General features: G+C 36.4%; 1 protein-coding gene across 6 annotated transcripts in view; it reads right to left on the bottom strand.

Annotated features, from left to right (window-relative positions):
* Positions 1–12,546, bottom strand: part of LUZP2 (leucine zipper protein 2) — a 423,019-nt gene that overhangs the window by 21,743 nt on the left and 388,730 nt on the right. The gene's annotated exons all lie outside the window — the stretch shown is intronic.

Below are 12,546 nucleotides of genomic sequence, written 5' to 3'. Positions count from 1 at the left end.
CTCTTGGTTCCTCAAAAAGCAGGAATCCTATCTTTTCTCTTTATTTTAGCCCCTCATATATATGGGAAATAATAAGTACACACCTGGTTTTGTTAATAAGAAATAAGATGTTTTCTAACATCTCACTGTAATTTACAAAGAGAGCTATATTCACTCTACTACTTCACTAAGTGGTTTTGTCTGGAAACACAAAATATTATTCTAAAATTCATCTTTTCAGGAATGCTAAATTTAAGAAAAGACACTTTTTTAGGTTCTGGCCAGGAAAGAGTATGCCATAGTAATATATCTAAGTATCCCTACAGGTTGTCTAAGATTATCCGCCCAACTGCGTGCTTCTCGGACAGAGCTGATTTGAATATGCCATTACATCAGTCTGTGGGGGCGCTACTGTAGGATGAACGAAAACTAAACTAGAGAACACTCGTGTGTTTGGATATGAAACTTGGATCTCAGTGGATCACAGGAGAGGAAGAAAAGATGATTCCAGCCAGTAGGGCCGGGGAAGCCTAGGATGTGGTCTGGTCAAAGTATTCAAACCCACTCCAGTTTTCTCTGTGCTGCTTTCTACAAAGCACTGACCTGGTTTTCTACAAGCAGTTACATTCCTTAGAAGGGGAACATTCTTCCAAAAATAATACTTTTATAAAAATAAAGCCAATGATACTTAATGAAAATAATGGAATACTAAATTTAAGAAAAATTAAGAAAGCTTATAGCATATCAGAGAAATAATAGAAAATAAAGCACCTTGGGTGACTAAAACAGCTCCTACATTGTCACCCAAATCCTGGGCTTTTGAATTATAGATGGAAAATAAACTGTGTTTCTTAAGAAAAATAAACCAAAACCAGACTGACTGCTGTATTAGGCTATATGGTGCATGATGATGGCCCCTCTCAAATATATGGAATGTCCAGCAAAAAAAAAAAAGTGAATATTATATAGTAAAATATGGATAAGATTAAAGATCTTGGGAAGACAAAATCACTTTGTGTGTTAGTCAGCTCAGGCTGCCATAACAAAATACCACGGACTGGGTGGCTTAAGCAGCAAAAAATTTATTTTTCACTAAATCCTGAGGCTAAAAATTCCTAGATTAAGGTCCAGCAGGGTTTGGTTTTTGGTGAGTGTCCTAAAAAGATAGAAGCAGAGGGAGATTTCACACAGACACACAGAAGAGAAGACAATATGAAGACAGAGACAGAGACAGAGACAGAGATGATATGGCCACAAGCCCAGGAATGTTCATGTAGACACCAGCTGCTGAAAAAGGCAAGGAACAGATTTCCCTTAAAACCCCAGAGAGAGTGTGGTCGGGCCAGGTTTCAGACATCTGAGAGACCTAAGTTTTGTTATTTTAAGTCACCATGTTTTTTGTAATTTGTTTCAATAACCACAGGACACTAAACAACTACTCCGTCTAGTAACTTAGAAATGTACTAGAGAACAATTTTCCTAACACTTGAGTATATTCAATTATTCTCTCCAAGGAAAAACAATTTAACATTTCATCAATAGAACATCCAATTCTCTCTTTTGTCTTTTCTGATGAAAAGTCCCAAAGCATAAACCTTTAGAATAGTACTGAGAATCCATCTTAAACATGAAAACCTCTATTAAAGAAACTGTTTGTAAATGAGTAAGTCTAGAATCCCAGTAGTATATTGTCAAATAAACCTTCAGAATAAATGACATCTTACCCATTTCCATGTTCTGTTGGAGAAGGTATAGGACACATACCGCATATGTGTTTTTCCTCTAATTGTGATTTTTATATTTATATGGTTTGTGGATATTTTTAAAATACAACATGAGTAAATTGGAATAGGTAGTGTAGAAAGTTCTTTCCTTAGAAGTGGAAAGATCCAGAAGAATAATCAGGGATGGTGAAGGTGGCTAACATAGAAAAATAGCTTTGATTCTGGGCTTACAACTAGTATCCTCCTGCTGAAGATAAATATAAATGAAAAAATATATATATGTATTATACACTTAATTTATATATATTATAATGCAACATATATTATATATTTAAATATAGATTTATTTATTATTTAATATACTTATTTTTATATAATAGATGTTATTATATATAAGTAAATATAATCACTTAATATATTTTAGCTGATTGGTAGGTACTGTTAAATGCAACATTTGATTTAATTATTTAAAGTAGAATGAGATGAATTTTATTTCTAACCAAGATTGAATAACAATGATCAGATTTACTCTCCCACCCAATACAATTTAAAAAATTAGAAGAAAAAAATAAACAATGGAATTAAGGAAACTGACAAAAGACAGTGAGGGACAGTGGTTTATTAGAGACAGGACACATATGAGGTGCACAAAGCCTGTACCATTGGAAACTACAGACCAGGAGAAGGGTGGTAAAGAGCCAAAACAATGGGAAATGATAAGCAGCAAAGAGCAATTTTGGGAGGGATGATTTCTGCCAAAGCCCACACACACAGTGCACTCTGTGGCGATCAAACCATGGGCCGTATCTCCCTTGCAGTAAGGACCATGGAGATAAATGAAGTGACTGAAATTGCTATCTTCTTTTGTTGACTTAATTTAATTTCCAAGAGTCTTGACCAATAAATGAGATGATGAACTTTTTAAAGACATGAACAATGACTCTTTCATCCCTTTAACTTCTCACAACCAGCTTCTAGGCTAACTAAAAGAAGATGATTGACATTATTTAAAAGAATAGAAAAAAAATTTTTTGTAACTTTCTAAAAGTAACCTTTAAAGCACGGTTACTTAAAATGATGTCCATTGATATTTAAATTAGAGTCCATTGCTTTTATAAAATTATTAAAGAGTCTGCAAAATCCCAAAAGATTAAGGACACCTGATTTAAAGCATATCCCTTCATAAAAAAGTATTTTTGCCACAATCATTGTACACACTCTCTCTCTTTTCAAGCTAGTAAAAGGTATGTCATTCATATATTCAAAAGCTACTTCTTGGGTGACCGTGATGTGGCCAGAATACGGGAGATTACTAAACAGATGTGGTTCTTTTGCTAATACTCAGTCTGGTGGAAAAACTGCATGTCAAACAGGTACTTCGTGAAACTTTAATTAAATACAATTTAGATAATGACTGGTACAGAAAAGTATTAGATTGCTTTGAGAGAACAGCACACAATAGGATGAGCTGACCCATCTGGAGGGTCAGGTCAGTTTTCCTAAAGACGTGGTTTTATAAATGAGACCTGAAGGGTGGGCGGTGTTTGCCCAGGTGAAGAGGCCTGGGAGAGCCTTCCAGATGAGGGAGCAGAATGGGTACTGGACTGGGGAGGAAGGACATTTCTAACTTTAAGGGACCAAAAGAAAGCCATATGCCTGGGGAAACATGAAAAGTAGTGAAACATCCAGTTAGAGTGTAAGGCATGGCTGTTTCAGTGTCTGTCTAAGTCTATCTCCCAACTTTGATTTTTAGCTCTACCCTCAAGTCACCCACATTACATACAGTTCCAGCTTCCCTCCCCACCTCCACCCCTCGCGGATTCCCTGTGTTCCCCTATATTGCATCCTCCAAAACGCTAGCAGAGCAGTGTAAGAAAAGACAACACCGAAACAGATCATGCTGATCTTCTGTTGGCTCCTTTCTATGTTCAGGTTAATATGGAAGTTTCTGGGTCTGGAAACAAGCTCCTTCAAAACCTGCTCTTTAACCCTTTAATTTCTTTCTATACCTGCCCAGTTTCCCCCTCCCCCTGCCCCAAGTGTGTCTCTCTCCCTCTCTTCTTTTTCTCCCTCACACGTGTATGTGCACACACCCAGACACACACACAGACAGTGCTCTCCTGTCTTCCACTATTCACAACAGTTCCTCCCAACTCTGCCCCCCGCCTTGGCTATTTCTTCTATTTTTCCCCAGATCATTTTTTTTGATAAATTTCCACTTATTTTTGAAAACATAGTTTGAATACAGCCTGCACTAAAGATTCTTTCCAAAATCTCTCATGGAAGATAAAAAATTTTCTTTACCCTCTGTCCTTCTATGAGTGTTTTTTTTTAATGGATGTATTTTAGTTTTGATTTTTGATGTGTTTAACTATCCTTCTCCTTTACTATACTGAGGACTCCGTATCAGTTAGAAATCAGTTAGTTGCAAGTTACATAATCCCCAACCAAAAATAGCTGAAACTATAAGGTTTTTTTTTTTTTAAATCTCACATAAGAAATCCCAAAGTAGAGGAGTTCTAGAGTTGGGTAATTCTATAATTTAATAACGTCACCAGGATCCAGTAGTTTTTTTGCCTTTCTGCTCTGCTGTTTTCAGAATGCCTCCATATGATTATAAGATAGAGCAGTTTTAATTTAATAACTTTCCAAGTTATTTTTTTGGCTATACACTACCCCCTACCTATTACATATTTTATCTATTGTAGACAATAGGAGTCCAATCAATAGAATAATTTTAAAAGTACTAAATTAGACCCTAAGAGAAATTATTTGTTCCTAGGGCCCTAAACATCATAGAGATACACAAGGCTTCAAAAACTCTTAAGTATTCATATTCCTAAGAGATAATGTTTGTGCTAGAATAGCAGAAAAGAAACAGTGTTTGCAGGTGATTAAATGTGGAATCGAAACTGAAGCATTCGATAATAGCTGAATCCATTCATTGATATATATATACCATGGCCAGGAAAATAACTCTACAGAGATGAGAGAAAGAAAGATGTGATTAGTGAAACATAAAAGGGTGCATAGTGCTGCAACAAGGAGTGATTCTTCTCATCAGAAAGAACGGAGTTTTGTCCTAAAACCTCATACTCAGCTTGAGAAAATGGAGTGTCTGAAAATAGGTTGAGTGTAGCTGGTTTTACTGGAGGAAAATATAGTCAATTAAAAATGGGGAGATGAATGGTCATATTTTATTAGGAAATCACAAATGGAAAAAATGTTCTTCCTTGGACCTTTCTTTTTAAAAATTCCCAGAAAATGAGTAGTCATATTAGAGTATATGGTATTAAACAAAGAAAATGTCCTCTTAATAAAGATCTTTTGTTGCTGTTGCCCTATTCTGTGCCCATCATTGCAAGGTTGCTGTTGAACGATTCCCATCTTTATACAGAAAGATGTTAGGTTTCAGAAACACACACTGGATTTTCAAAAGCGTCTGGAGCCTGGGTCGCATGCTTGCTGTAGTTCACAGATGGTTGTTAACACAGGTGGAGCCTGCAGATCCCCGCAGATATGATGAGAATTTAAATAATATTGTACAGCAGTGCATTCCAGGGTGTGAAGCTCTGAGGTCATTTTTAAGAAGGCAAAGTGTGTGACACCAAATTAAAAAAATACCATTCTGCTCACATTTCTTCTTCTGACAGTGGCCTTAAGAGACCTCAGAAATCAGGCCACCATAATGACAGCTTCAAAAGTATTCCTGATAAAACTTTAAGTTTAATAACTTATTAGATAACCAGCCATTCAGCAAACAATCATGCATCATCAACTCTATGGGTGAGGGGAAGGCGTGAATGAGGAAGGAAGCGGGACAGAGAGATAAACAAATGGTATCTCTGTCTTTACAGAATCTATCATTATGGTGGAGTATAAAACAGAGGTTTACCTAAATGTCACTTGTATGTTGATTAGAATGGAAAAAATAGGGAAAAAATCAGAAATAAGAAGAAACATGAATCACAGTGTATATCTACAAAGAAATGATATATTAAATAATTCAAATAAAATTTGCAATGGATTTTAAAGAAATGCATTATATTACTCATAAAATGTTAACCGACTGTGTAACCTGTGAACAACTTAGTATCTCTGTTCTTCAGTTTACTCATATGAAAAATGAGGCTAGATTCTATATGATGGTGGCTACATGTCACAATACTATTGTCAAGACACAGAATTTACAATTCCAAAATCAAACCCAAATGTAAACTACGGAGTTTGGGTTATTATGATGTGTCAGTGCACGTCCATCAGCTGTAGCAGATGTACCACTCTGGTGAGGGATGTTAACAGTGGAGGAGGCTACGTGTGTGGGGGGAGGGGGTGATATGTAGGAACTCTGTGTCCTTTCTACTTTTACTTTCTGGGAATCTAAAACTGCTCTGAAAAGCAAAATCTATTTAAAATTTAAGAAATAAATAAATAATGACAATATTTAATTGTAACTTTAGACCTAAAATGAATATTCATGAGTCCATGCTGGTATAAATAAATGATTGAATCAATAAATAGTTGGAGAAGAAGGTTCAAATGTTTCTTACAGAAGAATTCTCAGTAATATATTAGATATTCTCTTCTTCAGTAGGAGGACTCACTATACTAAGTGAAATGTCAGACAGAGAAAGACAAATACCGTATAATCTCTTTTATATGTGGAATCTAAAAAAAGAAACCAAACCAAATCAAAACCAAACCAAGCAAGCTTACAGATACAGAGAACAGACTAGTTGTTGCCAGTTGAAGGGGGTGGGGGGGGGGAAGAAATAGGTAAAGAGAGTTAATTGCATGGTAACTAGATTTATTGTGCTGATCATTTTGTAATCACTAGATTACTGTGGAATACACAAGTCAAATGATTATGTTGTATACCTGAAACTAATACAATGTTGCGTACCAATTTTACCTCAATTAATTAAAAATAAACCAAAAAAAACTCAGTTGCCAATGACTTCGTTTTGAGACCTAGGATGGGTTCTAGTCTCCACAAGCCTTAGTTTTCTCACTTAGAACCTCGGGATACCGTTAGTACCACCTCACAACGTTCCTCTTGATTTTAGCTGAGAACACTTGTGCAAAGCCCTTAGCAATCACAGAGCGAGTGCTTTATAACATTTTTGCTGTGATAACATAAGAAGCAGTGCATATTTAAATGTGCCATCCTTTTTGTTAGAGTACCTCTGAGGTTCTAAGCAATGTACTTTTTGAGAGGGTGGTTTGGTGCACTGGACTTGACATAAGAACCCTGGGTTCAAGTTTTAAGTTCCCTTTTGAGTAAAACGGCTACAGGTACAATCTGCTTCATTTACTGTAATGATCTAATAAAACATCTTATAGCAAGCGATGTCCATAAAGAACTACACACGTTAAATTCATCACCATCATCATTATTATTGAGCAGTTGGAACCATAAATTGTAACCCATGCAATAGCCTACAAGAGGGGAAAGTTTGCTCTTAGGGTATAATTGATGGGAACAACTTCCTAGGTTAGGTGGCTGCGGACACCCAGGAAACATTCATAAAGAGGAGATCAAAGAGGACCACGCATACCACAGGGAAGCCCAACACCAGCACTCTAGGGGGTTCAGAAACACTGTGTACGAGTCCCCCAGACCCTGAGTATCAGTGTGCTGCATACAGCGATGAAGAGCAAGGCCGCTGCCTCTCATTTTCTTTGAAACATTTAAATCTAACTCACAGGGCACTGAGGGTGGGTCAAGGTGACAAATAATTCTCTGGGTCTTTCATCAGTTCTGGCACAAAGAATACAATCACTTTCAGTAAATATAAAGCTATTTTTATAGTAACGTCCTATTGCTTTTGGAAGTTCTTTCATGGAAATACTTTTGATGAACACTCATATTATTCTCTTATTGTTAAACTCCGTGTAGAATTTTATGATGAAAACTTCCCCAGAGATGGACACAACAATATCTTAATTAGAACAAATAAGTCTGAAAATAATAATATTTAGTGTAGCCTTATAAAAACCTTTTGAAGAAAATGGTATTATTATCCATATGTTTCTGGTGAGGAGTTGGTTAAAGACGTTGCGTTTGTTATCCAGCTGATTAGTAAGTAGCAGAGGACAAATTCATCTTGAGGCAGTTCGCCTTTAGAGTCTATGCTCTTATACACTAGATATACCACGTACCGTGTATCAGGCTATATACATTTAGCATTTTAGTTTGTCAGACATGTTGTTTTATACTGTTAATCTACTTCACAAAGGAATAATCACAATCTTTGGTTCAATTTCTCAACATTTCACACGGACATTAAATAATTGGCAGAAGCCAGGATTTACGATTGGTCTGTTGAATTCCAAAATCTATACTCTCACACCTCATTCTTAGCACTGGATCTCCGACATTCAGTGGCAGATTCCAACACGGGTTTCCAGGACAGCGATGTTAAAGAGAGAAGCCAGAAAACTCCGGGGGCCCACCTACAGCAGCTTGTTAATGCCCCAAAAGGACCATGATGGAAAGAAGCATAAGCCTACGACTGAAAAGTAAGTTTTAGCTTCTCCCCACATGGGCTATGATGCTATTTAGACAGAGCAGATTAGAACCTAGTCCTGTCTTTCAGAAGTTAGTTTTGGTACAATGGAGAGTAAATCATACGTAAGTTTAATCCTGTAGTGTGTTTTTATTTACAAATTTAAATTGGCTTAAATATACTTAAATTTACTAACTTTCTTTTGAATTTATTTTTAATTTTACTCCATATATTTCCACATAAGGATTACTTTTATATCGTACACTCTGCTTGAAGCAGCATTTTATTTCACTGGTTCTCTTGTTTCCTAACTTCATCTCTCTTAACAAAGTCCTGATCCAGCCACTGAGATTGGAAAACAGAGCAGGATACTTAACAGGAGTCCTCTGGAGGGAATTTAGAAATTGGTGTTAGCGTGCATGTGGCAGAAGGCAGATAAGGTTTTGCAAGGCATTTGTCTAGAGGGACGAGGGGCTTCTCCAGAGTCAGTAAGGACTTAATGTTCACTGATAAAATACAGGTCATGTGTGTACCAGCCTTTCTGACCTCCCATCCATCTGCATCCAAATTTATCCATGCCTTCATTCACCTTTATCAACTTATCTCCCCTCTCGGAGGCTGGTATGTCCCTACTCCTCTCCACACCCAGCTCTTCACTTTGTGATCATATTCACATCCTTGGATGCTTCTCCGGAATTTTGTCTTCATTACCGTTCTGCATTGTTCCCTTTCTCCCTCTTCATCCTAAGAACTCCTTCCATGCATTTTTCCACTCTCTCCCTCCTTACAGCTAATTTCCTTAAAAGAATCCTCTAGTCTTTTCATCTTCACTTCCTCACAAATTCCTGCCAATTTTATGTCCTCTGCATTTCTCAAATCCACCCCTCCTCTCCTTTCCTACTGCCACTGTCTCATTTTCTCTTACCAAGAATATACTATTGTTCTCTTAACAATTTTGTTTGCTTCTATTATCTTGTTGTCCTAGTCTTTCTCTCTATGTCACTATTGGAATTACCTTCTTAAAACTGTAATTTCATCAGGTTTCCCTTGTTAAAAAAAAAACAATTTGGTAGATCCCAAGTCATTGCAAGATATAAACATAAATGAAAATAAATAATTTTGGAGAAGGAAAAAAAAATACTGTCAACTTAAAATATTCATAGCAAGTTGATTTAATTCTGTTTAGATATCCTTTCCTTTTGCAAGTGTTATAAGAAAATATCTCTTGCAGATGGAGTTTTTAGGATTAAGAATTTTTACTGCAGCTAAAGAGAGAAAAGAAAAGTTGAACGAGAATTTCTAGTGTCAAAGACTAAAATGTCTCTTGGATTGATAATCAACGGAGGGGTATCAGAGTGTGACTTATTTATGAATAGCAAAGTGGTAATTAGAAGCTAATCTAACACATCTTTAAAATAACTTGTTCTTTGTTACATCAGAGGGACCACGAAAGTCATTACTATTTGATAAGAGCCCAAGAAATTCTAATGAAAATATAGGAAGAGAAAATGGAAATAGTCATCCGTTTTTTTTCACTATCCTGTCCCACCTCGGATTCTAGCACCTTCGGCAGAGGGAGCAGCAAAGCAGCCAGGCAGCCCAGCTCCGTGGAGTCTCTGGGTGCACCCTGGCACTGCAGGCACCCTCAATGCACCAGTTTGCCCAAGACAAAAGTCAGCTCCTTCAAAGGGGGCGGTGACTGAGGAGTCCAAGAGGAGAGTGGCAAGCTTATCAAGTAAACCTGTCCCTGCAAAAGTGTACTAAAGAAGCCAAAAGAGGCAGCAGGAAAGGATAAATCTTCAGAGGAAAAAAAAAAAAAGAGCAAACAAAAAGGAAAAGAGACCAAAGTGGCTAACCAAGACACTGTAAGATTCACCTCGAGTAAACAGAGAAACTAAAAAAGAAGTGAGTCCAGTCCCTGAGGCAGCTGGCAAGAAAGAAGCCAAGTCTGATTAATACCATATATATCATGTCTCATCAGTGGTCCCTGTCTCCCTTCTTGTATAATCCAGAGAAATATTTTCATCAACTGTTTTGTAAATCTAAGATGTTTAATAGTTCTAGAAACATGTTTAAGAAGGAGGGACTCCCAGCTCATCTCATTTTTTAGTGTAAATGCTTTTTTTCTTAAGAGATGAAATCATTTGCTGGTTGTTCATTTTTTCAGTACAACAAGAAAACAGTGGGATATTGAATATGGAGGGTTTTGATTTTCTTGGGTGTCAGTTTAGCATTCCACAGGATGGGGAGTTCTTTTTATATCCTAGAACACCCTGAATAATCAACGGCAATTTGGAGTCATAGTTGTACATTTAGTATATCTTGAACATTTTAAATTACTTCCCTTTTCATGTTGTTTTTTTTAGTAGAACTGTTTCCTCAAGAAAACCACTCCTTGATCTTGGATCTTTCTGCCAGAATTTCATGTACTCTGTAATATCTTTGGTGACAGTAGTCCAGTTCCCTAGTAGCTTTGTCAATGTGCTGTGAAAGATTGAAAATTTGAGAATGTAGTGTATATATTAAATTGTGAGTTAGGGATACTTTATGATAATGTAACAGCTTCTCAACATTTGAAGATATTGATACATGATTTACTCTTAAGAAAAATCTGTCTCCAAATTCCAGGCTGAAAAGTCAGTGGAATAACTGTTTGAAAAAGAATCACAACTACATGCCTTCTGAAATTTCGGTGCATACGTTAGGAATTGTGTACAAACTGAAATCTCGGTGTGTTGATCCTCAGAACAACCAGTAAAATCTCAGTTGTGAAAGAAAAAAAAATGAAGATGGAAACTGGTGGTCATCTTTTACGTAAAGGGAATTCACTAGTGTTTTCTCTGAATTTCAGTATGCCTTCCTAGACTCACAGAATTAACATTTCCACCAAAAATGTTTTGTTCCTATTTCACTTTAATTTCAGGAAGATTAAATTCATTATATCCCCATTTTGCTAGCAAATGTTAAAAGAGGTTCATAAGGATATTTAATTCATTTCTATAAGTAATATTCTTATTATCCATGTATCAAAGATGAATAAATGAAAGTTTATGAGAATTTGGTTTCCAGGGTGCAAACCTGCACATCAGTCAGAAAAGGGAAATATTGAAGGGTCCTCATTGGTTCAATTTTTATATTTACCAGGTTAAATATATATCTTATAATTTGTAGTGTTAGTTTAAAATATTTATGTCCATATCTAACATGTATATTCATGAAGTAACATGTAAAATATGATATAATTTTAACTTAACGTCCCTGCCACATATATGTCATATCTGCTGGGAAGTAATTAAATATTTAAGCCATTATGACCTCCTAGGACCCAAAGTGAAACCCAAGCAAAATTCCTTAGATATAATGTTTTATTTCATAAAAATGTCTTAGACTCATGTATTCATTTTTATCCTCACAATAATCCTGGATGTACAAAGATACAGAGTATATTTTGTAGCATAGAGAGAATGCCAATAGTTGGTTGATGTTAAGGATAACTAAATGGTTAGTTAAAGACAGACAGCTGATACAACAGATCTGTCCCAAACTGGGCTAGTTGAGAAGTCTTTTCTAGAAGCAGGAAAGTTGGGAAAAGACCAGGCGTACGTCTTAGATCCCTTTCCTATTCCTAGAGTAATGGCCTTAGTAGTTCCCAGCTTTGGCTGTAAATAGGAATAATCTGGGAGCTCTGAATAATCCCAAAGCTAGCCTGAACTTCTGCTGGACTGTATGAGAATTCTAAAGTGTTGACATCAGGTGTGAGAGAAGCTCCCAATGATTAAAAATAACGCAGTTTAGTTTGACACCTTTTGGTCTATGATGATTCCAGGTGCACTGTTTTGAGAGTTCTTGAAAATTACTTTGCAATAGATTTTTTGGCAAGGAAAAAAAGAGAGAGAGAAATACAAATCCACCTTGCTTTAAACCTCAGGGCACCAAGCAAAATGCAATTTTCGCTTGGATGCCTTTCAACTCCTGAATAGGACCACTGTTGCCTGCTGCCCTAAAATGACTTTGGCATTTCTACCAAACAGGAAAAAAAAATTAACAAATCATCCTTGTCCAATTAAGTAGATACCACAGTTGTGACCTTTACCAATGTCAACTTCAGCTAAATCCAAGGCAGCAAGTTGCATGCAAAGAAAAACAAAGGCAGGCAAGATGATAACTGTCTGGGGTGGGAATGAAATAATGGGTTTTCATAACACAGTTTCTACATCTTTATCTACACTGCTCTTCTGAATTGCTTCTCGTTGCTGCTGCCGTTTGATTTCCTCCTTTCTTTATGGTGCTTACTGTTGTGATCACTGACATTAAATGTGTTGTGACAATTCATC

This window comes from Vicugna pacos, chromosome 10, assembly GCF_048564905.1.
Source record: "Vicugna pacos chromosome 10, VicPac4, whole genome shotgun sequence".
Lineage (NCBI taxonomy): Eukaryota > Metazoa > Chordata > Mammalia > Artiodactyla > Camelidae > Vicugna > Vicugna pacos.
This window is presented reverse-complemented; position numbering and strand designations above follow the sequence as displayed.